Source organism: Ictidomys tridecemlineatus, chromosome 9 (assembly GCF_052094955.1).
Source record: "Ictidomys tridecemlineatus isolate mIctTri1 chromosome 9, mIctTri1.hap1, whole genome shotgun sequence".
Taxonomy (NCBI): domain Eukaryota; kingdom Metazoa; phylum Chordata; class Mammalia; order Rodentia; family Sciuridae; genus Ictidomys; species Ictidomys tridecemlineatus.
The window spans coordinates 132,977,996-133,003,702 of record NC_135485.1 but is presented as its reverse complement, the minus strand read 5'-3'; the positions used below and the strand labels follow the sequence as shown (position 1 = coordinate 133,003,702).

The window sequence follows — 25,707 nt, the reverse complement described above, 5'->3', positions numbered from 1 at the left end:
CAGGCAGCAGTTCCTCCAGGAATCCAGTCCCTCATGACAAAGATGCCACATTAAAAAAAAAAATCCTTATAAATGAAGGGGAGCAGATTGGCAGGTGTGAAGGGTCAGTTACAAGCTCTGAAACACACACCGAAAAAACAGGCGAAAACTAGGCAGCAAGCAGTGTGGTCGGCTGTGTCCTGTTCCTCCCCTTGGTGCCCACTGCCCCTGCATCCAGCACCCTCTTTTTAGTCCCTTTATCTTACATGTAAGTGGGGAGTAATGCGACCCTGGACATTTATGCTTATTTATTGATGGATTACGTTATCATGTGACCAACTGAGCCCATGATTTTTTTTTTTTTTTAAGTTTCCAATTAAGGAACTGAAGCCCATACCAATTGCTAGAGGAACCTCAAGCCTGGCCCAGCAGACTGTGAGAACTGCCAGGGGTCAGAGAGCAGCTACGATCACATATTTTAGTTTTCTAAAAAAGAGGTAAAAGATGCAGGAGAGAAGAATGAGCTGCCTTCTTCTTTCTCCTGGGAGGACCGAGGCTCTGTTGTAAAGGAACCTTTGCTTTCAGCAGCACCTGGTTTGCAAAGAGCAGCGCTCAGTGAAAACGCTCCATCCCCAAATGACAAAGACTCTCCAGAGGGTGACAGCAGAGTCTTCAACCAAGTTGCAGACCCAGGGGCCCCAGGGCTTCGATGCTGTGCCTGGGCGCTCTTTCTCTTTGGTCCCCCTCCTCTGGCCACGCGGTTCATCCTTCCCTAACCCGTCACGGCTTGAGAGATGCGCGGCCCCAGCCATCTATGGGTCTTACACGAAAATCAACCCAAGTGTTTCAAACGCTGCTAGAACACCGGGTTCCCTCAGCCTTTTCGCCTTCCCTTCTCCTGGCTAGAATGGCGACATTTATCAAGATGCCCTCGTGCTCTTTAAATCCCACCTAACTGGGGTTTTGTGCTTTCCTAGGCTGTCTCATGCTCTGGAACGTGTCTGCAGGTCTCCTCTAACGCTTTTCTACTCGACTAGAGCTCCTGACGCTAGAGTGGGCCTACTGAATACTCCTCTTTATCCGGAGCCTCCCCCCTCTGCCTACCTCTCTTTACCTCGTCTCCCCTTTAGTCACCCAGTTCCGGGATCACTTTCCCAAGAGGAAAGAGAAGTTCTGAAAAGAAATTTAGAATAATTTCATGACTTGCATAATACTCTGAATAGTGTTTTTGCCTGACTTTGCCCATATTTAGGTGAGAAAAATAGATAAATAAGAAGTACTTGCTACTTATTTCTTACAGTGGGACACAAACTTTATCCTAGTCTCAGATTTTTCTTGCTTGGTGTCCACTTTAGTTCCTCCCTGGCTGATAAGTTTTTTGTTATCTTGAGATTTTTTTTTTTTTAAATTTCTCCTTCTAATTCAGACTAAGTGGAATTGGAAGGATGTCATTAAGTGAGAAAAAAATTATAAAATACTTTAAGAGAAATTAAGGTCCATTGATCTCAAGATTAGGCAGAACCTCAAGCTAAGGTTGACCGAATGTTGCTTAGTTAATAGGGACCAGGAGTCAGTTAAGTGCTTTAATAAATAGATAAGGCTTATTTGTAATTAGCATATTGATTGTTTACATATAAACGAGCATTTCTAAAGTGCTCGAGGGGAGCTCAGAACAGCTTGTTAGGGGCTTTAAACACCCACCTCACAGATCAATTATTTCAGTACAAATAGACACTGTCTTCCAATCCTGTCTTTGCTGGAACCACTGAAAATCCCAAATAAACATAGATAACTGATAAATCTTTATTAGTAGAAAATGTCCATCAAAGTCCCTCTTCTGACCCTCTGAAATTTCTCTGCAAACCTAGGGAAATGGATGCCTTTAGCAGTGGCCGCAGAACCTAAAAGACAGACGTGGAAGAGATGAGCCTTGTGTGAAGGTCTGTGTAGGAGGAAATGACTGCGAGGAAACTGAGATGGTGAGAAAGAAAGAGAAGAAGGAGGCTAGGAGGAAGGAAGGAGGGAGGAGATAAGGGAGGGAGGGAGGGAGGGAGGGAGGAAGGAGCAACACAGAGACTGACCTCCCCAGACATGGCTAAGACAGATGACAGAATGACCAGGGGACCCCCGGAGGGAGCAGTTTGTCCCTGGAGACCTCCTGGTTGGCTTTTTCTGCGCAGGCCCAGCCCATAGCATTGGGGAGCGTGAACCTCTTTGTCCTGTGAGATAAAGAGACTCAGTGCTCACTGCTTACTCTGTAGCTTGCTGCCAGGGACCAGCTACAACTCCCCAAACCCCAACAGGAGCAGGGAGTAGGGCTCTGGGAGGGGATACCTAGGGGCCAGGGTGGGACACAGCCCACACGGCACACACTCAGGAGCCTCCCTTCTGGAGCATGTGCATGGCCTTAAATGCTTCTGTTTCTTCGCTCAGGCCGAACCACTGAAGGGCCTTTCCCTGGGGTGCCCAGGGCCTTGAAGTGGAGAGAGCTGGAAGTGGCTGCGCTCACCGCTCGGGCCCAGTGCCAGCGACAGGGTGGAGTGTGTCACACGCCTTTGATGTTCTCAGTCAGGACAGCCTCTGCCTGCTGAATATTTATTTAATCCAATTTGGCCAATCAAACTTCAGGTCTAATGAGTGATTACAGTAACAGGCAAGCTCTTGACCCAGAGTGCCCTTCTACTTCCTGAGGTCAGCCCGGGGCTTTGTTTGAAAACAAGCACAGCAGGGAGCAGAGAACCCTGAAAAAGGCCAGTGTGTGTGAGCATGTGTGTCTGAGTTTGTGAACACGTGAGTGTGTGAACATGCGGCTGTATGTGTGAATGGTGTCAGGATGTAAATACACGTGCATGTGACTATGTGTGTGTGTGTGCGATTTGTGTGTGTGATGGCATGACTTGAGTGTGTGAGGTGTGCCCGAGTGTGGGCCTGGGTGCATGCGGCTGAGCGGGTGTGACCGTGAGGTCTGCTGAGGGTCACTCAGGAGGAGGAAATGAAGGACAGGAAGCCGGGAAGGAGAGGCTGGCAAAGAGGTGCCTCTTCCCTCAGCTGGAAATGCAGATGACGGTGGAGCAGGAGCAGCCAGGAACCAGGCTGCGCAGCGCTGATGTCATCCTCCATTAATCAGGAGGCAGAGGCTCCCGCCCTTGTGCTCCACCATCTCCCAGGAAGAGGGTGAGAAGCTGACCCAGCCGGCTCTTGGGCTCTCCTGTTTCTACCTCCACTGAAAGAGGAACCACGTGGCTCCCTCCACCCCTGGCTTCAAAGCATGTGCAGCAGGGACCTCAGCTTCCTAGCGGGAGCAGTCTCAGGGGGTGGGGAGCCAAACCCACTGCATTCTTCCCCACTGCCAGGGGAATCTGGTGGGCTGCCCACGATGTTTTTTCCTAAAACCTCTTTGCCCTAACAACACTTTGTAAGAAGAGGGAACGCAAGACACTCTGTCTGCTGGGAGAAAATAAACCCCAGGGCATACAGTGATTATCTGCTTGAATCTTGTGCCTGTTTTGTTTCAGCAAAGCCAGGTTTCCTGAGCATCCGGGCCCCATCTACAGCATGGGCACTTCCACAAGAGTGTGACCCTGTTTAGCATAAGATCTCTGCTTTGCCAGCTGCAGAAGTCCTGCACCACCACATACTGCTGCCCACTGCCACTCCATCAGAAGGTATTGATCATCCGTGTACTGCTGTCCTGGGCTGCCCACCACCCCTTTCCCCTTCTGCAGCAGGACACACAGCGCAGCAGACTTCTCAGGGAACTCAGCCTTCCAGGCAGATGCAGTTACATGGCAACCATAGACACCTTTTTTTGGGAGACCGATATTCTATTAATCCTTACAAGTGTATTAGTTCCGACTTGCAGCAATCCATCAGCTGTAAGTGCAATAAATGATGCTTGGAAATGAATACCCACATTTCAACAGAGATGGTTTTACATATTAAATTATCTTTAAAGTTATAAATAAATAACATATGTGAAATAGATTTAAGCAATAAACATACATTCGGCAAACAATACTAAGTTTAAAATTCAGCAAGCTAGAGGTATTTTGGCAATATCTTGTTAATAGGCCCTTCAGTGCCTGATCTGCTTCTCTTCCTTGGTAAAATCATAAATCCATCATATCAAATATGGTTGTTCCTCTCTTAGAAAAAGTAGTGCTTTCTCTCTCAAATACTTATTCTTAATGCTTCAGTTTTCCTAGGTTGTGGCTGAGGATCTTTTTTTTTTTAAATTTTATTTCTATGCTTTCTAGTACTTATTTTTTCTCCAGCTTTCGTGAAGTATTTTTGACCAATAAAAACTGTACATGTTGAGGTGTACAGCATGCTATTTTGATAAATGTATAACATTGAAAATGACAACCACAATCAAGCTAATGAACACAGCCATGACCTCACATAATTACCACTTTTTGGTGTGCGTAGTGGGAACTGTTAAGATCTACCCTCTTAGCAATTTTCAAGTATACAATTCAGTATTATTGGTTACAGTTACCAGGTCCTCTGTAAGACCTCCAGGATTAATGTATCCTGTAAAACTGAAATTTTACCCTTTGGCTAACATTGCCACATTTTTTTCCTGCTCCCAGGCCCTTTCAACCACCAGTCTACTCTTTGCTTCTATGGGTTCAAGTTTTTTCGATGCCTCATATAAATGAGATCACGCAGCATCTGTTTTTCTGTGCCTGACTTAACGTCACTTAGCATAATATCCTCCAGGTTCACCCAAATCTTTGCAAATATTAAAAACCTTCTTTTTAAAAACTTCTGTATAATATTTCTCTCTCTCTCTCTCTGTATGCATACCAGATTTTTAAATCCATTTGTCGATGGACACTTCAATTGATTCCATTTCTTGGCTATTGTGAAATAGTGCTGCCGCAAACATGGGCGTGCAGATGTCTCTCTGAGATACTGACTTCATATCCTTTGGATATATACCCAGAAAGGGAATTGCCGGATCATATGGTAGTTCTATTTTTAATGTTTTGAGGACCCTCCATCCTGTTTTCCAAAATGGCTGTACTAATTTACATTCCCACCAATGTTGTTTTAAAATAATAATTAAGAGATTTTCTATGGTATCTTCATTTGATCTTGCTTCTTCCTCTCTCCCACCTCTGCCCCACAAAGTCCCTTGAATAGCTTTGAAAAGGTGATTCCCTTAAAGGAAGTACTGTTTAAATCACATCTTCAGTAGATGTTTTCAAGGACCAACACCATTAGCAATTCTTGCTTGTGGGAGCTCACAGTCTGGCTTTAGGAGCCAAGAGTTTCTGTTTTTGTTGTGTTGTGATATGAAAGCAAGGGGGAGTCAAATTTCAAACAACTGTATCACATTATCATCCAAAAATAAGTAAAAAAAAAAAATAGCTGTTTATTTTTGGTTTTGTTTTTTCAAATGGAGAACAAGAAAGAAAGAGCCTGCAGTGCTGTTTGCTAACTTGTTTTTTCTCAATAGCTAAATTCTCTAAAAGAGACATGCAAATGAAAAGTTTTATAGCCATGTTCTTTTTTTCAGTAATGAATTAAGTCTGTGTAATTTCATCAGATTTTTCCCCTCGTGGAAATGCAATTATTGCACTCTTGTTTCCTACAACTAAACCCTTTTTTCATGATTAACCTCACTCGTGGATTTAATGTACAACAAAATGCCACAAGATTCATGCCGGTGACAATTTAAAGTGAATTAAGGGTTAATGACACGGGTGTGGTCTGGTCTAGTCTGATTATACATAAATAACATACGTGAGATAGATTCAAGCAATCAACATAGACTTGGGTCCCGTGATCTACCGAGGGGCATTTTGTTACTTAACCTCAAAGGCGACAAAGCTGGAACCCCACTTTTTGCCAGCCACTCCTCCGGCGCCTTTGGTCCTTTTCTAACATCTCTTCTTCCTACGCCTCTCTGCACACAGACCTGCTTTCGGCTTGTGAATGTAGGAAAACTGTATCCATAAATTACATCACACCTTGCTGCCAGCATTGCAATTTCTCCAGACTTCAAAACTTCACAAACCAGACAGATCAAGATGCAAAGAGTTGCATTCGGTGTCCCTGCTGGATTCTGAGGCTGCAGAGACAAGCACTGATTTAGTGTCTGCCTGCCAGGTGGACGAACAGCTCTGATAACACCCGACCGGAGCTCCCAGTTCGCCTGTCTCCCATGCCAGCACTGACATCCCTACCAAATCTGGTCGTTGGGGGTTGTCGGGTGGAGCCCCCTAGGCTGAGAGATTTCAAAATACAGGCATATTCCGAAATGGTAATAGCAAAAATTTGGAACTGCACTTGGTTTGGGGGAGATACTAAATTCCACAGATGGGGATGGGGCAGGAATGGGCATTTAGTAGATTGCAAGTGACAGAAACCTCGTGACCTACTAGCACCAACTCCTTCCGTTTTCAGAAAAGAACCCTACAAGGCAGTCATGCAGTGATTTGCTCAAGATCACAATGCCCATCTGAAGCAAGCTAGGGCCTGAACCAGGGTCCACTATTAGTTAGTAAAGGTTCTTACAAAGATAATTCCAGCCAACTTCAGATCAAATGATCACAAAATATAATGATGTTCTAATACACAGGCCCATATTGCATTAGAACAGGACACACTGTTAACAGTCATGACATCATGGCACGATTTCATTTTGCCTCCAGGGTTACACAAGGATGGAGTTAAAATTCTAAATTAGAATGAGAATGGATACTTGGAGTCAACAGAAGCCATCTTTTCTCTGAAAGGTAATTTCAATACATGTAGTCTATGTATTGTAATTAAAATAATTATTTTGATTTTATCAGCCAGTGGTGTTCACAGAACCTACCCAGTGCACAAACACCTCTAGATAGACATAAACCCACCAAATATATGATGCAGGATACCAAATATATGTGTCCTTCCCAGACACAATTCCGCTAATAACTCCCCCCTCCCTTCATGTGCATGGAGGCTGAGACAGACGGGGCCAGCAGTCATTCCTCCCCTCTCCACGCACCATGAGGACTGGCTGTCCACTGAAGTCTGCCTGCAAATGGCATCACCTGAGGAACACCCATAGCCCATCCCTGTTTCTTCACATGTCTCTTTTGTCCCTGGTGCCACCTCTTCAGTGTGTGTGTTCCTTTCTCCCTGCCACTGACCTGCCTGAAGTTCCCTCACCTCTTTTTTCTTTTCTTTTTTTTGGTTCCAGGGATTGAACCCAGAGGCATTTAGCCACTGAGTACATCCCCAGTCCTTTTGATTTTTTTATTTAAAGACAGGGTCTTGCAAAGTTGCTGAGGATCTTGATAAGTTGCCCATGTTGGCCTTGAACTCCTGATCCTCCTGCCTTAGCCTCCTGAGTCTCTGGGATTACAGGCTTGCACCACCACATGCTGCTCCCCTCTCTCTTGTATAAACTGTTTTTCAAAAGCATTTCTCTTTATCCTTGACAAAGATATCGGAATTAGCATCTTCACACACACCTCTAGACATCGTTAAGTCCCTCGGGAAACTTCTGTGGCTCTCCATGGCTGAGTAAAGTTCAAATTTCTTTTCACCATGTTTCAATTTCTCTATAAGATGGGTCAGTCTGGTTGATCACGTCCAGCCCAATCCTCAGGACGCTCCCACCTTGTACCTTTGTGCTGACCTTTGTGCCCAGATGGATGCCCTTTTCACGCACTACCATCTTCCTCCCCAGCCCCCTCATCCCTGGTCAAAACTCTCTCTATTCTTCAAAATCCAACTGCAAAGCCACACCCTCAACTGTGCTTCCCCAAACCCCTGAGTTCAAGTTTACTCTCTTGTGCCCTGTCCTTCTACAGTGCCTTGTTAAGACCTCCAGTGAGAGCACCTAATACCTTGTTTTATCTGTTTTTTCTCCATTAAACTATAAATGCCTGAGGGGTAGGAGAGCTCCTGCATCTCTGGACAAGTCACTGGCACACTGCTCTGTGTGTAATCTCAGTAAACACTTGCTGGAATGAATCTTGTACGCTCTACATGCAGGTTAGCGCTCTCATTGCCCAGCCTGCCATAGCTCTGCATTGTCTGGAATTGGGTTTCTCATGCATTCTTACAATCCCCTTTCTCACCCCTCCACCCCTAATGCTGCTGTGATTGCTGCAGACAGGAACAGCCTTCACTTGTATCGGGGCAGCTCATTTTCTCCACATTTGGCCTACCCAATCCATGTCATAGCCGTGCACCTTCTAAAGATTTGCTAAGGCCCTTCTAGTAAGGAGCGGTTAGAATCTGGACTCACCCACTTCCCTGCTATGTGACTTTGTGCCAGGGGCTTAACTGCTCTCAGTCTTGGTTTCCTCACCTGTAGAATGGGATAATGATTCCCTGGTGCTGTGAGGATTACGGTGGCAGTCATATCTGACCTAAAGAAGGCATTCAGTAACATACACCAGTGTGTGGTGTATGTTAGACCAGGTCAAGGTGAGTGATCTGTAAGGGAGGCAAACTGGGAAACCTCTTAGCTGCTTCACCAATGAGTCCTTAGACCAATCTCCAAGGTTGGTTTCTCCCCGCACACTGGTTTCCTGAGTTCCTTCACACGGGGGCCACTACTTCCCCCTCTTCTCAATGGGCACACATCCCCCTTCACTTTAGGAGCCCGGCACCACTCAGATTCTATTTTGCCATGTTCCAGCAGGCAGAGATAACTCCAGGGAGTTGCTGTTCATTGAGATTTACTTGCATAACTGAGGAGTTTTGCTAAATTCACAGACTTTGTTACTAATGATATTGTCTTATAAGCTACGATAAATATAGACCACGCGTGATGCTGATGAATGGGTTGGATCTCACAATTGTGTTCGTTCATTTCACAATCATAAATTAAAATGTTCTCTCCTCCTACTATGTCGATTTGATCTACGTTTCATTATGGCAACATCATATTCTCTTAGTTTTCATAAAAACATGCTGGCTTTTTAATTTTGTTTTCTGCCTCTAGATGTAGCTGTATATGATTGGCAACATGTGTTGCCCAGATTACAGAATTTGGTAATAAGTTATATTTAGACGATCTTTGAAAATTCTTTTCAGGGTGGAAGATTTTCTAGCTTAAGTAGTATATGCGTTTTGCCCTTGGTTTCCCTGCAAAATCATGAAGATTCTGCAAACATGATCCACTGACTTATAAATATGTATCACCGTAAGTTTCTGAAACAAAGCCATCAACATATGGAGGTAGGTTGAGGCCTAGGTGTGAGCTTTCAGCCGTACTTATGTTGGTTAGAAGTTTTCTCCCCAGGTATCGTGCTGTAGCTTAATTCTGGTACATAAAACTAGGGTACCAGTTGACAATTGTAATTTGTTGTTGGTACTGGTGTTGGAGTCTTTCTTTACGGCTGGGGGAAGAATTAGGGCAGTAAGAAAGACAGTAAGGATCATACCTCTACTAAGGCATGGTTCTTTTCTGTGCACAGGTGTGTGCCGCATGCATGTGTGTGTGTTTAGGGGGTGATACACGCACAGCCTTGCTTGGGGCAAGACAGAGCCGTGATCAGCTCTGGCCCGTTGGTCTGCGATGCTCTTGTGTTTCAGTTTGACTACAAATAACTGAATAAATGGCCCAACCTATTATTTTATGTCAGAAACCTTTAATATGGAAACAAAGAGCCATAATATCCAGGAGAACACAACCCAGAGGATTCCAGGACTTCTTTAGTAGCCAAGCTCAAGAGATGCCGGAGTCCATGCTGCTTACAGTGAGTGCTCTTTTATGAAGGCTGAAGAACACAGCCTTGCTAGTTCCTGTCCCCTGTCCTGCTGCACACACTCGGTGGCCTGGAACCCCTCGTGATTATTGAAGGAAGCTCCCCGTGATTAATCTGGACCTAGCACTGTCTAGACGAACCAAAGCAGACATCTGAGAGCCACCACCCTGTGACCATGGCATGAGCTCACGGTCCCCTTCTGTCTTAGGCTCTCTCTCACTTAAATCACTCATCAAAAAGTTGATTTAAACTAACCTTAAATAAGACACAATTTCATTAATATTTTTTCTTCCCAAATATGCCCTTTTGGTATATACTCCTGATATTAGTTACAGAGACCTCAGGTTTGTGCTTTTCCATATAAAGAAAGTACATATTCTATGTATAAAACTGTGTAGAAACACATGTTGGAGTAGTTACATTAGAAAACTGAATTGTGATTGGACCATTGTATCTCCCAAAGCTGAATAAAGCAACTCTCTGTGACATCACAGAGACAAAACGTTTTCAGCTTGACAGGTTAATTTAGGCAACATTTTGTGTTCTGCTTTATTAGATAACCAGCATAACTCAAAACAACCGATATTGAATTTTTGCCAAGATAAAATGTTAATATAAGCCTGTTGGTATTTTGGGTCTGTTTTCTCTAACAAAACACAAAAATTTCAACAAATATATAAAATCAAAGTTTATTTTGTTTATGTATTAGAAATGGGGTGCTGACAAACTGGGAAAGAACGTCTCACCTAAATAAAAAGATTCTTCCAACATGAAAAAAGCTACAATATAAGGTTGTTTTCAATAGTGCCTTCTCCCTCTAATCACAAAACTTTAACGGGTAGAGAGCTGCTTCTCTTGTAGGGAGGGGAAAAAATCATATATTCTTTACAGCATTCAAATGTGAAAGAAGATTCTGGAGATAGGCCATATGGACAGGAAGAGAGTCAAGAGGTCCCAGGTTTGTGGGGACCTGGAGACAGGCTGGAGGTGGGGGACAGTTCATACATGGCCTGGGGCTAGAAAAGTAAAATACCCAGGCTTTGAAAAGAGAGAAAAGAAGAGGTAGAGAAGGAACTAAGCATTAAGGAGGAAGAATAGGGGCTACTGTAATTTGAACCCTGGGGAGGGAGGCAACCAGGAGGCTTAAGGAGCAACCCCTATTGCTGCATTCCTGGAATTCTAGAGGGGGGCTGCTTTGGATTCGAGCCATGATGTAGGGGATGATTTTGGCTAAGACCCAAATAGAAAGAACCAGAATGAGATGTGCATCAGCTTGGGTCCCACACCTACTACAGTGAGTGCATGGGATTTTCTTATACGAATTATGTACAGCGGAGATCCTCTTGCAATGGCAGGTTTTCTATGCTACATAAGCACAATCTGTTCATTACCCACTATTCAAACTCTGGACTACCATGTGATACCGTAAGGTGAGGCTGTAGGCTCAGGGACAAAAGTTTAAAGAAATGATTCCACTCTCCCCAACCCCAACAACCCTGCCTCTAGAAAGGTGCAAAGAAGTTTCTGGAAAGTCCTCCCTTTCTCCTTATTGACCCGGGCTACTGAGGAAAGGAGCTTCTTGCCTTTTAAGTTCTAGGCTCTTGATTAAGAGTGAATTATTCCAAAGCCATCAACTCTTCCTATTCCTGCAGACTATTTGAATAACCATTTTATTTACATCTGAGGAATTCACACGTTTAAATATCTCCAGCAATACAATGATGTGTTTTCATCTAAACCTTGTTACAAAACATTTTTTTTAAAAAATATTTATCCCTAAACCTTAAAGTTTCATATTTGGTTTTAGGGATAGGTGAATGATGAATGCCAGTTCTTTTTTTTGTTGTTTGGTTTTTTGATAGCCAAACATTTATACTTAATACTAAAACCAAAACCACAGACAAAGCAGCATATTTCACACCACTCTGTACTCTTTCAAATATAACTTCACAGTCAAAGCTTCAATTGCACAAATATATTTAAATATCAACAAATCGTACTTATCCTCCCCTCTGTCATATGACATTGAATTGGTAGGCTTCCCACTTGGGGACTCACAAACTTTGTTTCACTGAGTTTTAAGCAGCCTGTTGAAGGATAGATACTTAATAAATGTTTTCTCCAATGCAAACCCCTCCCCCGCACACACAATTAATACAACTTTATTTAAATTGTTGAAATATTGAGTTCCTCCTGGTCATGGCTGTGCCAGCAGCACTTCTTCTATTTATCCACATACATAACATGAAAGCAGTTATTTAGGCAGTGGTTTTAATAAGTCACATAGGAAACAAACAGAAATGCAAGGTGAAGGATCTGGCACAGTCTGCCCCGCACACCTCCCTGGGCCTGATGAACTCCCTTCTATTTTAGCACCAGACATCTTCTAATGAGAAAATGTTAAGTTTTCCCCCATGGTACCATGGTAGAATGGAAAAAAGCAACATACCTTGAGAATAAAACCCTCCCCCAAAGGTAAGCTTATAAACGGTTTTATCTTTCCTAGTTCCATCTTGATTTGTTTTGAATTAATCACTCAATATACATAATCCTGAAAATGTGCCTGTGCTAGGTATGGTAAAATCTTATATCCAGAAACTCAAGATAATATATGCATCAGCTTCATCATAATAGTGGTTTTTGAAAGCGAGGAGTTTATTAATTATCTCGACAAACCATCCAGGCTGATGCTTTCAGGCTCAGGGAATGTTGGCTTGAGCAAATTTTCATGGTTGATCTGAAGGACTTAAGCCTAGAAGCAAATACTTTTCAGTCTGTGTAATGAGCCTGACAATGTGAATAATCTCAATGCAATAATTTTGCGGATGCTGAACACACAGGTATGGGCAAATATACAAAGGTAGCCCCCTAGTAGCCAAGAAATAACCATACCACACACTCTAATTCTAGAGGTCACATAATAAATAATTCTGATTTTTTTAAGGACAAGTCTCCATGCTTGAAAAAAATTATTTCCAGAAGAATAATTAATATATTATTTAAGTAAAGATCAAAATGAAAGCCTCCTAAATAGCCCAGATTACATTCCTGGTTTTATAAGTAAATAAATATAAATTTGTATGGAAAAGCTAAAACAGATTAAAATATGCTTCCTGGTCTCAGGGAGGTTATCAGTTCATTGAGGGTCAAGAAATAACTACACTTTTTAAACTACCTTACATCAACTCCTATTGATATTTCAGAAGGAAAGCTAAGAAAAAGCACACAAACCTCTACACACACACACACACACACACACACACACACACACACAGACTCTTTACAAAAGCAAAGTTTGCAACATGCTATAATTAAGCTCACATCCTGACAGTAAAAACACAAAGTTTTATTCTAAATATAGAGGAAGACTCTGCATTGTGCAACCACTCTGATTGTTGTGTTTTTTTTTAACATTAGTCATTGATACAGCAGTGTCGCCTTTGCATAAGAAAATGAGTCTTTCTGAAAAATACGCTTACAGTAGACATGAAAATTGTACTGCTTTATTTCTTCATTTTGCATGGAGATTTTCCTTCAAATCTCTGGGACACTGGATCCCTGCCTCCCCCTTTTCATGGCTCTAAACCATTTTGTTTAAATGGCATTTTCCTTCTTGCTGTCAAGATTGAAAAGTGCTGCTTGCTACGCATACATGGATGGCTATCTGTAGCCTAGTTTCTAGACCTCAGCATTCTACCTTCAGCCTCCTCCTGAGATGATGTTTGTCCATGGAGGACAAGCTACACACACTAAAATAGTGGCATGAAAATTACATTTCCCAGCATATCAGATTGGACTCAGCACTGCTTAATAGAAGAATTATTTACCTGAGACCAGCTCAACCCACGCCCACAAAGCACTTAAAGCCCTTAGTGCAAAGTAGGGCTGATTGTAACTTATGGGACTTAAAGAAAGTCCTTAGAGGGTGGCTGTTAAGAGTTTGGGCTTTTGTATTCCTACCACCTGGAATCTACCATGGGCCAGCTACCTGGACCAAGTTAACTTCTCCAAGCCACAGTGTCCTCAAATGGAAAATAATGATGATATGGGTATGCAACTTGGTTGGATTATTTTCAAGATGACATGTGATGGTACATATAAAAGAGTTAATATAGTGCCTTGGACATGGAAGAACTCAAACATAACTAGCACTATTTTTAAATTAGGATTTTTACAAGAATAAAAGCTTCTGCTTTGCCCCAAATATCCAACAGAGGTACACCAAATAGGCCCCATGGAGAAAACCCCCAACAATTTACAAAGGGAACTTAGGTATATAGGAAGCACACCCACTCCCAGACACCCCTGCTGCTCTACCCCTGTGCTTCATTTGACTGTTAAGAACAATTGCTGGGCCTTTCGAGAAAATATTTCAGCTTTCAAATAACTGCTTCAGAAGGGACTGAAAACTATATTTAACTGCCTCTCGGGCAATTAGACCATGACCATCACCACATCTGCTATTTGCTCACCAGGAAACTGCTTCCAAGACATTTAACATTCATAGGTGTATCAGCTCACTATTAATACCCTAGAAATCCTCCATGACGCTGTGAACTGTGGTGTAGAATTTGAGGCCAGGAAGCTCCATCTTGGTTTCAGTTCCTCTAGAGGACTACGAATGGCACCTCCCAAAGGAGGTGCAAACAGTGGTCTCAATCATGGACTGGATTATAGAAAAGCTCCAGCAGAAAGACTGCTTCTAGAAACTTTTCTGCAGGGGCTGGAGTTGTGGCTCAGTGGTAGAGCTCTTGCCCAGCATGTGTGAGGCACTGGGGTTGATTCTCAGCACCACATAAAAAGAAATAAATTAAAATAAAGGTTTACAAAATACAATAACATTATTAAACAAAAAAAAAAAGAAGGGAACTTTTCTTCCACCATCTCAGCTCTCACTCAGATTTGATCGGTGCACATTCTCAGGAAGGAATCATGAGAGCAAACACTTAGGTGGCACCAATTAGGTACAGACACATATATATTAATACAGTGGATCCTCACAAGATCCCCAGGAGGTAGAAACTACGACTATCACTGCCATCATATATGAGGAAACTGAGGCACTGGAGATAAAATAATGCAGGAGTAGCACCAGGGCTGGGATTTGAAAGCAGACAGCCCACCCCAGGGTTAACCCTTCCTACAGCCACACCACCTTTAGGACTCACTGGCATGCCTCTGAGAGTTCAGGGGTGGTGGTGCAAATCAGTGATTCCCACTCTCACTCTCTCATTCACTGTCCCATTCTTGTGACACTGAGGTAAAGAATACTCTTTCCAACAAATATCTCCTGGAACAGAGATGTCACACTACAAGCATGTCGTCGAGACAACCTGGCTTTTATCCTAAAGACATTCCCATCATGGGATCTACGGAAACCTGAATATGATGTTCTCTTTTCAATTTACAAATAAGATTGATTTACATGAAATTTATCCAACTGTGGAGCCTAAAGACAGCAATGTTTTCTTGAAATCACTGGGATGAGATTGTCAGCTGCTGGAGGAGTCAGGAATACATCTTCAGTTTCCCCGAATTCCCCTATGTAATGGCTAATTTTATGTGTCCTATTGGCTGGGCTATGGGGCCCAGTTGTTTGGTCAAATGTCAGTGTAGATGTTGCTGTGGGAGTTATCTTTTAGACATGATTAACATTTACACGGGCAGATGTTGAGGACAACAGATTTCCCTCCATACCGTGGGTGGGTCTCATCTCACCTAGGCAGGTAAAGGTCCTAAGACTGAGGTACCCAAGAGGCATCTTTCTGCCTTAAGACTACATCACAGAAAACCCACCTGTACTTCATGCCTGAACATGGTGGCCTCAAGACTGCAACAGTCATGGTCATCGTTTTTATTTGTTTGTTTTGTTTTGGGTACTGGGGTTTGAACCCAGAAGTGCTTACCCACTGAGCCACATCCCCAGTCCTTTTTTTTTTATTATTATTTTTTATTTCTGAGACAGGGTCTTATTAAGTTGCTCAGGGCCTCATTAAGTTGCTAAGGCTGACTTTGGACTTGCAATCCTCCTGCCTCAGCCTCCTGAGCCACTGGGATTACAGGTGTGTGCCACTGTGCTAGGCATACATTCATGATTATTAGAACCTCCAACTTCCACTCACTGGCGCTCATCCCCAATGAGCCAAATTCCTTAAGCTCTCACCCCACATCTCTCTCCATCTCTCTTTATCTCCCTCCCCCAAAATTGATGGTAAGTAGGTAGATTCCGGATGGCAGGAATATAAAAGCGGAAGCACTTTTTTTTTTTTTAAAGAGAGAGTGAGAGACAGAGGGGGACAGAGAGAGAGAGAGAGAATTTTAACATTTATTCATTTTTCCTTAGTTCTTGGCGGACACAACATCTTTGTTGGTATGTGGTGCTGCTGAGGATCGAACCCGGGCCGCACGCATGCTAGGCGAGCGCGCTACCGCTTGAGCCACATCCCCAGCCCAAAAGCGGAAGCACTTTATGGTTACCTTCTAATATTCTTTAAGTCCCATAAGTTAAAATCAGCTCAACTTTTTGCTGGGGACTTATAGGTGCTTTGCAAGGTATGGGATCAGCTGGTCTCAGGTGTGTAACTCTTTTATTAAGTAGTACTGAGTCCAGTCCAATGTGGGGGGTGTGTGTGTGTGTGTGTGTGTGTGTGTGTGTGTGTGTGTGTGTGTTCATACACAAAGCAGACAACCTTCTGGAGCAGGAAGGCTCACTCTCCTGGTTCAGTGGGTGGATTCTAATCCACTCCCACTCTGTGAGATGACAGGTTGTAATGACATGCACCCTGGTGTATACATGTCCCCAAACGGGGCTCCAGAGACCCCAGGTCACCCTGCTTGGAGGGGTCCAGACCACTCCTGCTCTGCAGATGGGCAGAAGTGCTTGAACCCAGAAGTGCTTACCCACTGAGCCACAGTCCAGGCATTCTGTGCCCCTCAAAACCCGCCTGAAGGATGTGAGGAGGCAGCTTAGCTTACAGATGGCACTTGGTGACCTCTTCCTCCAGGACAATGTTGCTGCCCTAATGGCTTCCAACCTCCCTGCATGGGGCTCAAGGGGGCTCAGTGGTTCCAGTCCTGTCTTGCTTGCTTAAGCCCCACCCATTTCAGCATCTGGAGTTCTTCTCTCTGTTGCAGCCCCCAGAGACCCAGTAATGTACCAATATTTGTTTTCTTAAGACCTCCCCAGGCATGGTGGCACACGCACCCCTGTAATCCCAGTGGCTCAGGAGGCTGAGGCAGAAGGGTCATGAGTTCAAAGCTAGCCTCAGAAAATTAGCAAATCCCTAAGCAACTAAACCCTGTCTCAAAATTTTTTTTTAAAAAAATAGATAAATAAATAAGAAAATAAAAAGGGATGGGGTGTGGCTAAGGGGTTAATTGCCCCTGGGTTCAATCCCCAGTACAAAAAAAAAAAAAAAAAGCCTCAACAAGCCAAACCTCCATCTCTTTTTCCTTTCCTCCCACTTTCTCCTCATCCTACCCAAACCGCAAAGCCTCATGCTTTGCAAAGGGCTGGTGCTGGGAGCAAGGGAGATGTCACACCAAGAAAATCCCCCAGCGCCCGGAGCTGTTCTCCCTGTGGCTTCTCCAGTAGCAGGCAAGCTGCCTCCAGTGTTTACAGTCAGCAATTCTGAATGTGCTGACACGGATAGCGGTGACCACAGAGTCGATTCAAACCAGCAAGGACAAGCAGGCAGCTGCGGAAATGCTTCCCCAGGCCCCAGTGAGGACCCAGCGTGGCCAGTTGGGGCTGGATGGCAGGAGCAGAGGCAGCCTCCTCTCCGCTCCCCTCCACACTTCTATTTCGGGGGCTGACGCACGCAGGGCTGTGGAGGAGGGAGCCATTCCTGGGGAGACTAGGTTTCCCTCCCTGCTGCTGGTTCATGGAGAGGAGGGAGGAAGGGGTCAGGCTGCCACGTTCCGACAGCTTTGCGAACTTCTCCCTGGCCAACATTTCACTTAACAAAAGTTCTTTATATTGCTGATTTGTGTTTGTTCGTTTTTTTTTTTTTTTCCCTCCAGTAGCAAAGGAAACTTTTGTAAGCAAAAAAACGGTGCCAGAAAATGTCTGGGTAGCAGGCCTAGCATTAAACGGGGGAGGGGGGAGAGAGAATCCATTAAATGGAAGCTTGAAGAGGACTATTATAATATGGCTATGATGTTTTATAGGCAGACTGGGATTTGCGAATTCTGGAATCTCTCTAACCTGAGCCCTGTTGGGGTTAGATAATAGCAAAGTCATTTAGTTTAAGGTGGTTCAAGAAAAGAAGTGATCAGGTAGGCACCCACCAGTTCAGGGGCCTGGGCTCCCACACGAGCGGAGACAAAAGCTCCACTGGTTCTTTGGACTTTTGTCTAAAGTGATGCTTTTCCAAGTTTACAGACCACAACTGTGGTCTAAAAATCCCTTCCAACTTCCTACTGTCCTCTCCTGTGCCAAGAGGGAAACAAAATTTCACTCCCTGTAATTGAAAGAAAACCAGGTACATTTGGGAATGACATCTGTGGCAGAAATGGCTAGCTCCTCACCAGAGACATGTGCACCCTTCCAACTCTGTGGATCTGACCTTGGTAAGTGGACATGCACTTAACTCTTAACATGGACTTAACTCTTCAAAAAAAAAAAAATGGGGACAGATACAACAGGCACCGTTTCCAGGCTTGGTCCATAAAAACCTCCAGCAACGCTGCAAGGCTCTTCCAGGCCCTCTCTTTTCCCATCCACTAACTGGAGGACAAAGATCCCGAGACCCATCAAGGAGCTACCAGAGGAAGGAACTGCCCCCTGTCCCCAGGGGGCCATTGCATGAGAGGGAGGTAAACCACTGGGCATCTCGGCACTTCTCCACCACCAAAGTTACAAAAACTGCAGAAAATCAGTAAGTGGTCTCACAGGGCAATAATCAATCAAACACAATGTCATAGGCATTCAAAAGGATGTGTTACCATTTAAATTTTCTAAAAAAGCATTTGTCCACTTACATGTTTATATATGCCTAAGTTGTCATGGAGAAGAACATGTCACTCCCAGTGGCCTGTGGGGAAGAAAACTGGGACACAGGAAGAGAGACAGGAGAGACACGTCTCTTTTCCAGCCTTTTGAATTTGTTCTATGCGCATGTATTACCTCCTCAAAAGTTACAAGAAAAAAGACGAATTCTGAAAGGATCCAGATTTCAGACCTCCAGGAGAATATTTTCACACATTATTCATCCCCAGGGCCTATTTTAAAACCAAAGGTACAAAGTGTTGACATTTAAAAATACACAAAATTGTTCATTTCTAGAAAACTCAAGGGATGGGAACAAGTGTCAGGTATGCCTACAGCACGTCTGAATTTTGGGGGTGAACGTTCTCATCCCTCCAGTGGTGGTGGGTGACTGCTGGACAGGGCTGTTCCTAAATGTGTGCCCTGAGAATCCCTGCAGAGCTTGGGAAAAGGAAGATCCCCCCCACCCCCAGCACCTTTCTTGGAAATGCTGATTCAGCAGTTGTAGAGGGAGGCCATTCACAAGTATCTGTTGACTCTTAGGCTGGAGCACACTTGAGGAACCCCATTATCATCTGTCCACCTGTGTCACCTGCCACCCCAGATGAATCGCTTCACTCTCCCAGTTCATATCCCTGGGACACAATGACATTCATGACTTTTGAAACCCAAAGGATCTGCTGAGACTCTGGCCATGCCTGGGGAGGCCGCAAGGTCCCCTACAGAACCGTGTCATAGACCGACGTCAGTTACGATCATCATTGCCACTGCGAGCACCTGCATTTTGGATGGCTGTTTTGTGTTTTAAAATTCGCATTATGAAAAAGCACTTCATTTACCAAAGACAAGGGGGCTGGACAGCACGTCTGTGCTCCCATGGGGGCTTTTGTAAGAATTCCTGCTGTGTTGAGTAGGGTGCTCCCATGGCAGAGCCTCTGCTTTTGACAAGTACATCTGTTTCCAGAACCGGAGAGCAGGGCAAGACCCACAGGGAAAGTGCTGCGTGGGAGCCTAGTGGCTAGAGCCCAGGGCAGCCCCAACACAAGAATCCCATCAGTCACTGGCCGGTGGCAGATCACTTTAAGGAATGGGGCTGGAGGCAAGAGATACATTTTGCACTAGAAGTGTCCCGAGGCGTCCAGGCTGGCCCTGAGCCATTTTACCTTTTGCCTCGATTGTGGGCCCATCCTATATCTGAATATGCTAAGATCTTCCAGACCAAAGGGCCACCCAAACCCAACTTCTCTACGTAACTCAGTCCATAGACCAGGCGAGCAGATGACTAGTACCGAGTTACAACCCTGACTCTTAGTTTTCTTCTGAGATAGGGTATCGCTAAGTTGCTAAGACTGGCCTTGAACTTAGGATCCTCCTGTCTCAGCCTCAGGAGTTGCTGGGATTACAGGCATGTGCCCGCTCAGAGGTCCTTGAATGGTGTCTTGAAATAGGCCAGCCAAAAAACCTGTGACAGAGGGATTTCTGGGGCTCATCGCAGCTGGCTGCTTTGTGAGTATCATGGGAAAACTTCCAGGCTCTCAGGGAGTTAGCTGGGGGCCAAGTCACCAGCTCGGGTATGAGTGGAGAAAGAACTGACATGAGTTCACCCCATTCTTTTTTCCTGCAGCAGGAGACCTGGGGGTCACATGACACGGCAGTGATAACACGGTGGAGCTTTGGTCAGCTTGGGTCCCTGAGAGACTGGGTGGAGCAGAGCCTCCATAATCTCCTCCCACCGACCTGAGCTGGAACTGTATCAGGGACATGTGTTGTATAAAGCCACTGGAGCCAAGGGGGCACCAGGGAGGGTGGATCTGTTACTGCAGGATAATCTTGCCTTTTCTAATGAATTCAAAGCAACCGGTTTGAAATCTCTGAGCTCCCGTCAGAATAGCAGACTTGCTATCTGTACCACTGGTGGATCATTCACCTTATCCTTCTGAGCCTCAGGTTTTTTCACTGTAAAATGGGGATAATGATTTTTGGCATGTCTACCATTCAGAGATTGACAAGGATCAGATGAGTTTTTCTGGAAGTGTTTTGAAACCTTGCAAATCACAACTACAGGGGCTAAGTGTGACTGCTAATTTGGGGCCAGTTACTTGAACTCACTGCCTGACCGTTCTTCAAAAGCCACGCAGCCCATTCCAGTGCAGGATCAGGATCGTGACAAGTCCAATTCTGATCCCCGTTGGAGAATAGCGTGTCCCAGGAGTGTCAGGGTAGCTGGGTGGTTCAGAAGCCTGGCTCTGGCAAGCAAACTTAACTATTTGCCTTTGGCATAAAAAGAAAGGAAAAATAGAGGCCCCGAATGAAAAGCCTGACACAAAGCCCTTCATTCCTCCCACAGCCTGTCAGAGCGGGGAGGGAGGGAGGGAGGGAGGGAGGGAGGCAGCGCCTGGGCATTCCAGACCCTGCCCCTGCACAAAGGAACAGAGGGCGCTGCACACGTGGGGGTGGGGGGCCCTGCAGATCTGTTCCCCTGTAACCCTTGCAGGGAAGCAGGTATCCAGAGGAAACAGCAACAGAGGAAAGGGCCCTCGCACAGACGATACAGAAGCAGAACAAGGAACTATGTCCCCTGCTTTGGCTGACCAAGGGGCCCAGCATCTAATCCTAAGCCAAGAGAAGGACTTCCTGACCCCTGAGAATGAGTGCCGAGAACACCAGTGCACAGACCGATATGCCTCAGGGCCACGTCCACCCAGCTGCTTAGGTTGTCAGATAATAACAGCTGGCTTTTTTCGAACACTTGCAAAATGCCAAGCACTGACATTTTATCTATCAAGGAACAGCAAAGCACAGCAAAGTTAAGCAACTCGCTCAAGGTCACACAGCAAGAATTTGGCAGAAGCAGAAGTTGGGCCCAGACAATCTAGCTCCAGATGTTTGTGTTCTTTTTTATAAGGGAAGAATAGAAAAAGAGAAGGAAAATGTAAGTGGGGGCAATCCATCACTTGGTACATGCCTTGAAATGGGCTTCAGATGCATAACTCGCCTAGAGCTCCTCTCTATTGGTGTTCTTGCTACATTTTACAGCTAGAAAAACAGAGACCAAGAGAGGTGGATCAACTTGACCAAAGTCACAAAGCCAAAAAGAAGTAAAGTGGGAACCAAACCGAACCTGCCTCTACTAGAAAGTGGGGAGTTCTATGCCTTAAAAAATAGGCAAAATTTTGGGGGAGAAAGAAAAGTGCATTAAGAAGGCAGTAGAAAGAAAAACCATGCAAGAGACTCAGAAGCCAGCATTTATGGATCCTGAAAAAAATAACATCCAAATAAGGGGTAATGCTAATCAATAGAGTTCCCATTATCCAGAGTGCTTTTGGGTACAGAGTTAGAAAGACAGTGAATCAGTGTTTGGACCAGAGAAAAACAGTCCAGCATGTCAGGACAACTTCTTGCACTCAGCAGGAGGAGAGAGGCCATGCACAGAGCCAGCTGCGTGTTCTCTGTCTCTCCATCTTCTCACACAAAGTCATTGTGATCACATACTTCCATCTCCCAAACTTATGAATCGATGTTTTGTTATTGTTGTTTTGCATCATGGGCTAATCCACAGCGAGGCTGTTCCCCCAACCTCCAGCTCCGTGGGAGCAATGCAGTCATGACACAGGAGCAGAAGCAGCTCATTAACATACCCGTGACTGACACGGAGGATCATTAATTAGGCATTCCAAGCATAAGTATATATGTATAAATTAGCATCTACTCACCATTTAAACTGTAAGCGATTTTTCATATCTGAATATTAACTATGTTGGAAAATTACTAAGTTTTCCTGGGTGAATTCTACAAACAATCCCCAGCCCTGATAACAGACCCAAAATGTAGACAAGAGGTTCTACGGGCAGAGCTGGACACGGCGGAGGAGTCAAATGGGGTGGTTACTCTCCATGTCTCAGGACCCTCATCTGTTCGCTCTTGTTGGTGTTTCTGACCACGCTACTGGTCAGGAGCTTCCCGGGACTCACTTGCTGAGTGTGCTCACATACCACACGGCCACTAACGCGCTAGAGATGCTATGCCATGGCCGCATTCTGTCCCTGTTCATTCATTTTTCCTTTCAATACGTACTTACTGGATGTGGCCCAAGCACAAGAGACAAGGTGGAGGATCAAGATGGCAGAGTGCCTAGCCTCCAGGGCTGAAGTGCATATAAAGAGCGAAATGTAAAGTTCAGCAAGCCAGCTACCAAAGAGTCAAACCACACTCAGAGGAGGGACGGACCTCTCCTGGCAGGGACAGGGTTGGGAATGATTCATGAAGGAGGCAGCATTTCAGTGAGCCATACAGGTTGGGTAGGAGACGCGGATCTGGCAAGGGTTGAGGCATACCCAGAGAGTCGCCTTGAGAAACCAGAGCCACCTCAACATCTGTCTTTACATCCAGGTCTCAAGTTCCGCTACTACTGCAGCCAACCGAGCTCTGCCCCTCATTTGTCCATGGACCTGAAGTATTTACCCTTCGGGCTGGAAAACTCCTAGCACCAGGGCCTTAGTGGCCATGAGACTCTGTCACCCTCCACAGGTATGACGGTGCTGCTGACTGCTCTATAGAGCTGCAGCTGGCCTGGGATTTTCTTGCCGCAGTCTTGGGGCCACGCCAGCGTTGTTCAACATTGGCTTTTCCCGTGACCAGCGGCATGTTCCACTTCTGTAACGTGGTTATCCTGGATGAGGGCTGGAATCCCAGGTGATCTGTTAGGTCTGTGCAGAGACTGAATGGAGGAGCCTGGCTTTCGGGACCCTGGACTAGGGTAGACAGAGCGAAAGCATTTTAACCAAACCTTCTAGATGAAGAAAGGTGGTCAAGAGAGCAGCTTGTCTTGAATCTCCATGCTCCACAGTTCTTGATATCTCCTATAAAAATCAGGCAGCCCACAGATCCGTGTGCTCAGGCAGGGGCCAGAGAAGGGCCTGTCTTAGCCGTCTTGATTCTGTATCTGTGGGCGCTCAGGCTGTGGGGCTGCTTTGGGCAGATCATCCCCAATTCTCTGCTTCAGTAGGGCACTGACTCTTGAAACACCTCCGGGGGGATTCAAGATCTCTCTGCTTCCTACCAGATACTGGTCTGTGGTGAATGTACAGCTGCGATGGATGTCAGACTGCAGGTGTGCCCTTGGGACAGAAATCCAGGTAGCCAGCTGTGGTTCTCATGAGGACAAGCCTATTCTGCCTCCATGATTGGCAGGCACTCTGGGCCCTGAAGGGAATGTGCTGCCTACCTACCGTGGAACAATCTGGAAAAGCCCAGGCTCTTACTGAGGAACATTCCTTGATGGCCAACCTCTTCCATGTTCTAGTTACATATAAATCTGTCTCCTATTTTTGTGGCGATCCATGGATAGCAAATATTAATATTCTGTTTTTCCAGTGGAACTAGACCTACCTCAGCCATCAATACCTATGATTAAAATGGTAAGAAAATTCTTGACTTCTACATCACTCTAACAATTAATCAATAACAATCAACTGAAAAACTTCATGTTCTATTCCCTACCCTATCCCTGGCATGTAATAAACACAGAGTGTTAGAAAGCAGAGAATATCAATTATTTGGAGAGAACCACAGAGAACCCAGAGATTGAGAGGAAAGGAAAGTTCATGGTGGCTCAAGGTCATTCTAAGTCATCTATCTGCAGGGAGAAAGAGATGAACTCAGGTCCTACAGAAAATGAGGATGATGCTGATCTTCATGAAGGGGACATAGCCTGAATCTGGGAAATACCCAGGGCAAAAAGAATCTGAGTTCATCTCAGTCAAAATTTCCCAAATTTAAGCTGGGCACTGTGGTTGGTGCACACACGTAATACAGCAGCTCAGGAGGCTGAGGCAGGAGGATTGCAACTTTAAAGCCAGCCTCAGCAAAGGTGAGGCCCTAAGCAACTCAGTGAGACCCTGTCTCTAAATAAAATATAAACAGGGCTGGGGATGTAGTTCAGTGGCCGAGTGCCTCTGCATTCAATCCCCGGTACCCCCTCAAAAAATAAAAAATAAAAAATTCCCAAATTTAATTGCATGGAAGAAAGAACATGAACCACCTCACCCTGTGAGCTCTGCAGAAACGTGTCTGCTTTAAGAGATGGCTGGCTTCAGCCCGGGGGTGCATTTGCCCCCCTCCTCCTCCACTTTCTAAAACTGGACAAAGCCCTTCCCATGGAGGCCTCCTGACAAAAATGGAGTCCTGGATTTTTACGCCGGAGCTCCTCTGCTACACCGAGTGGAGCTTGGTAAAGCATCACAGAAAGAGATGTTCCGAGGCCAGCCTATGGAGACACGTTCCAATTTAAGCCGTGGAATGAAAATTACAGGGCAGCCACAGAGGCAAGTTTAAAATTAGGACAAACTTCACTTTGGGCCTCTTAAATCTCAAAGAGTTAGGAGACGAGGCAAAGGAAAATGAGAGAGAGAGAGAGAGAGAGAGAGAGAGAGAGAGAGAGAGAGAGACTGCAGTAAGGACTTGAAGAGCAAACCCCCCAGACTTCTGTTCTTTTCCGTGGTCCTCCTGACTCCTTAAGCCTTTTGCACATCTGAAAATTAGCAGCAAGAGCCTTCCTAGTCCCCAGCTGTTTCCCAGGAGCTACTGCTGAAGGCATAGCCTGTGGGGAGATTTGGGAAAATCCTGACTGGAAAAGAAGAAAGAAAAAGAAGTGAGAGGAATCACCCCCAGCGCAAGTCCTGGATCTAAGTCCCCATCACTCAGTCCAGGACTAGTCCAGGTGGTTGGTTCTAGAAGCAGCCACAGGTATCCATCAGCCTCAATGTGGACCCAGGAGACGGACCCCCTGGGCCCAATGGAGGCTTCTCAGGGGGGGCCTAAGGCAACAGTTTGGAGCAGGGGGGTCAAGGTAACACAGAAACCATTTCCTCTCATTTGCTCCGCCAACTTATCAGCCATGACCACCTCCCTGCAGAGCTGGTCTGGGAAAAGAATCTATGCTGTTATTTTCCTCTTGTTGCTGCAAGATCATCTGTTTCTCAAAGTTAGGAAAACACCACCTACATTTCCCTCCTTTGGAGG

At 45.2% G+C, this 25,707-nt stretch overlaps 1 protein-coding gene and 1 long non-coding RNA gene across 3 annotated transcripts in view; one reads left to right on the top strand and one right to left on the bottom strand.

The window, feature by feature from the left end:
* The window catches only part of Maml3 (mastermind like transcriptional coactivator 3), a 392,101-nt gene that overhangs the window by 193,098 nt on the left and 173,296 nt on the right, over positions 1-25,707 (bottom strand). The window lies entirely within an intron of this gene.
* On the top strand, positions 2,514-3,885 carry LOC110598385 (uncharacterized). The gene is made up of 2 exons (XR_002484223.3): positions 2,514-3,153; positions 3,495-3,885. It is a non-coding gene; the product is annotated as an uncharacterized LOC110598385 (long non-coding RNA).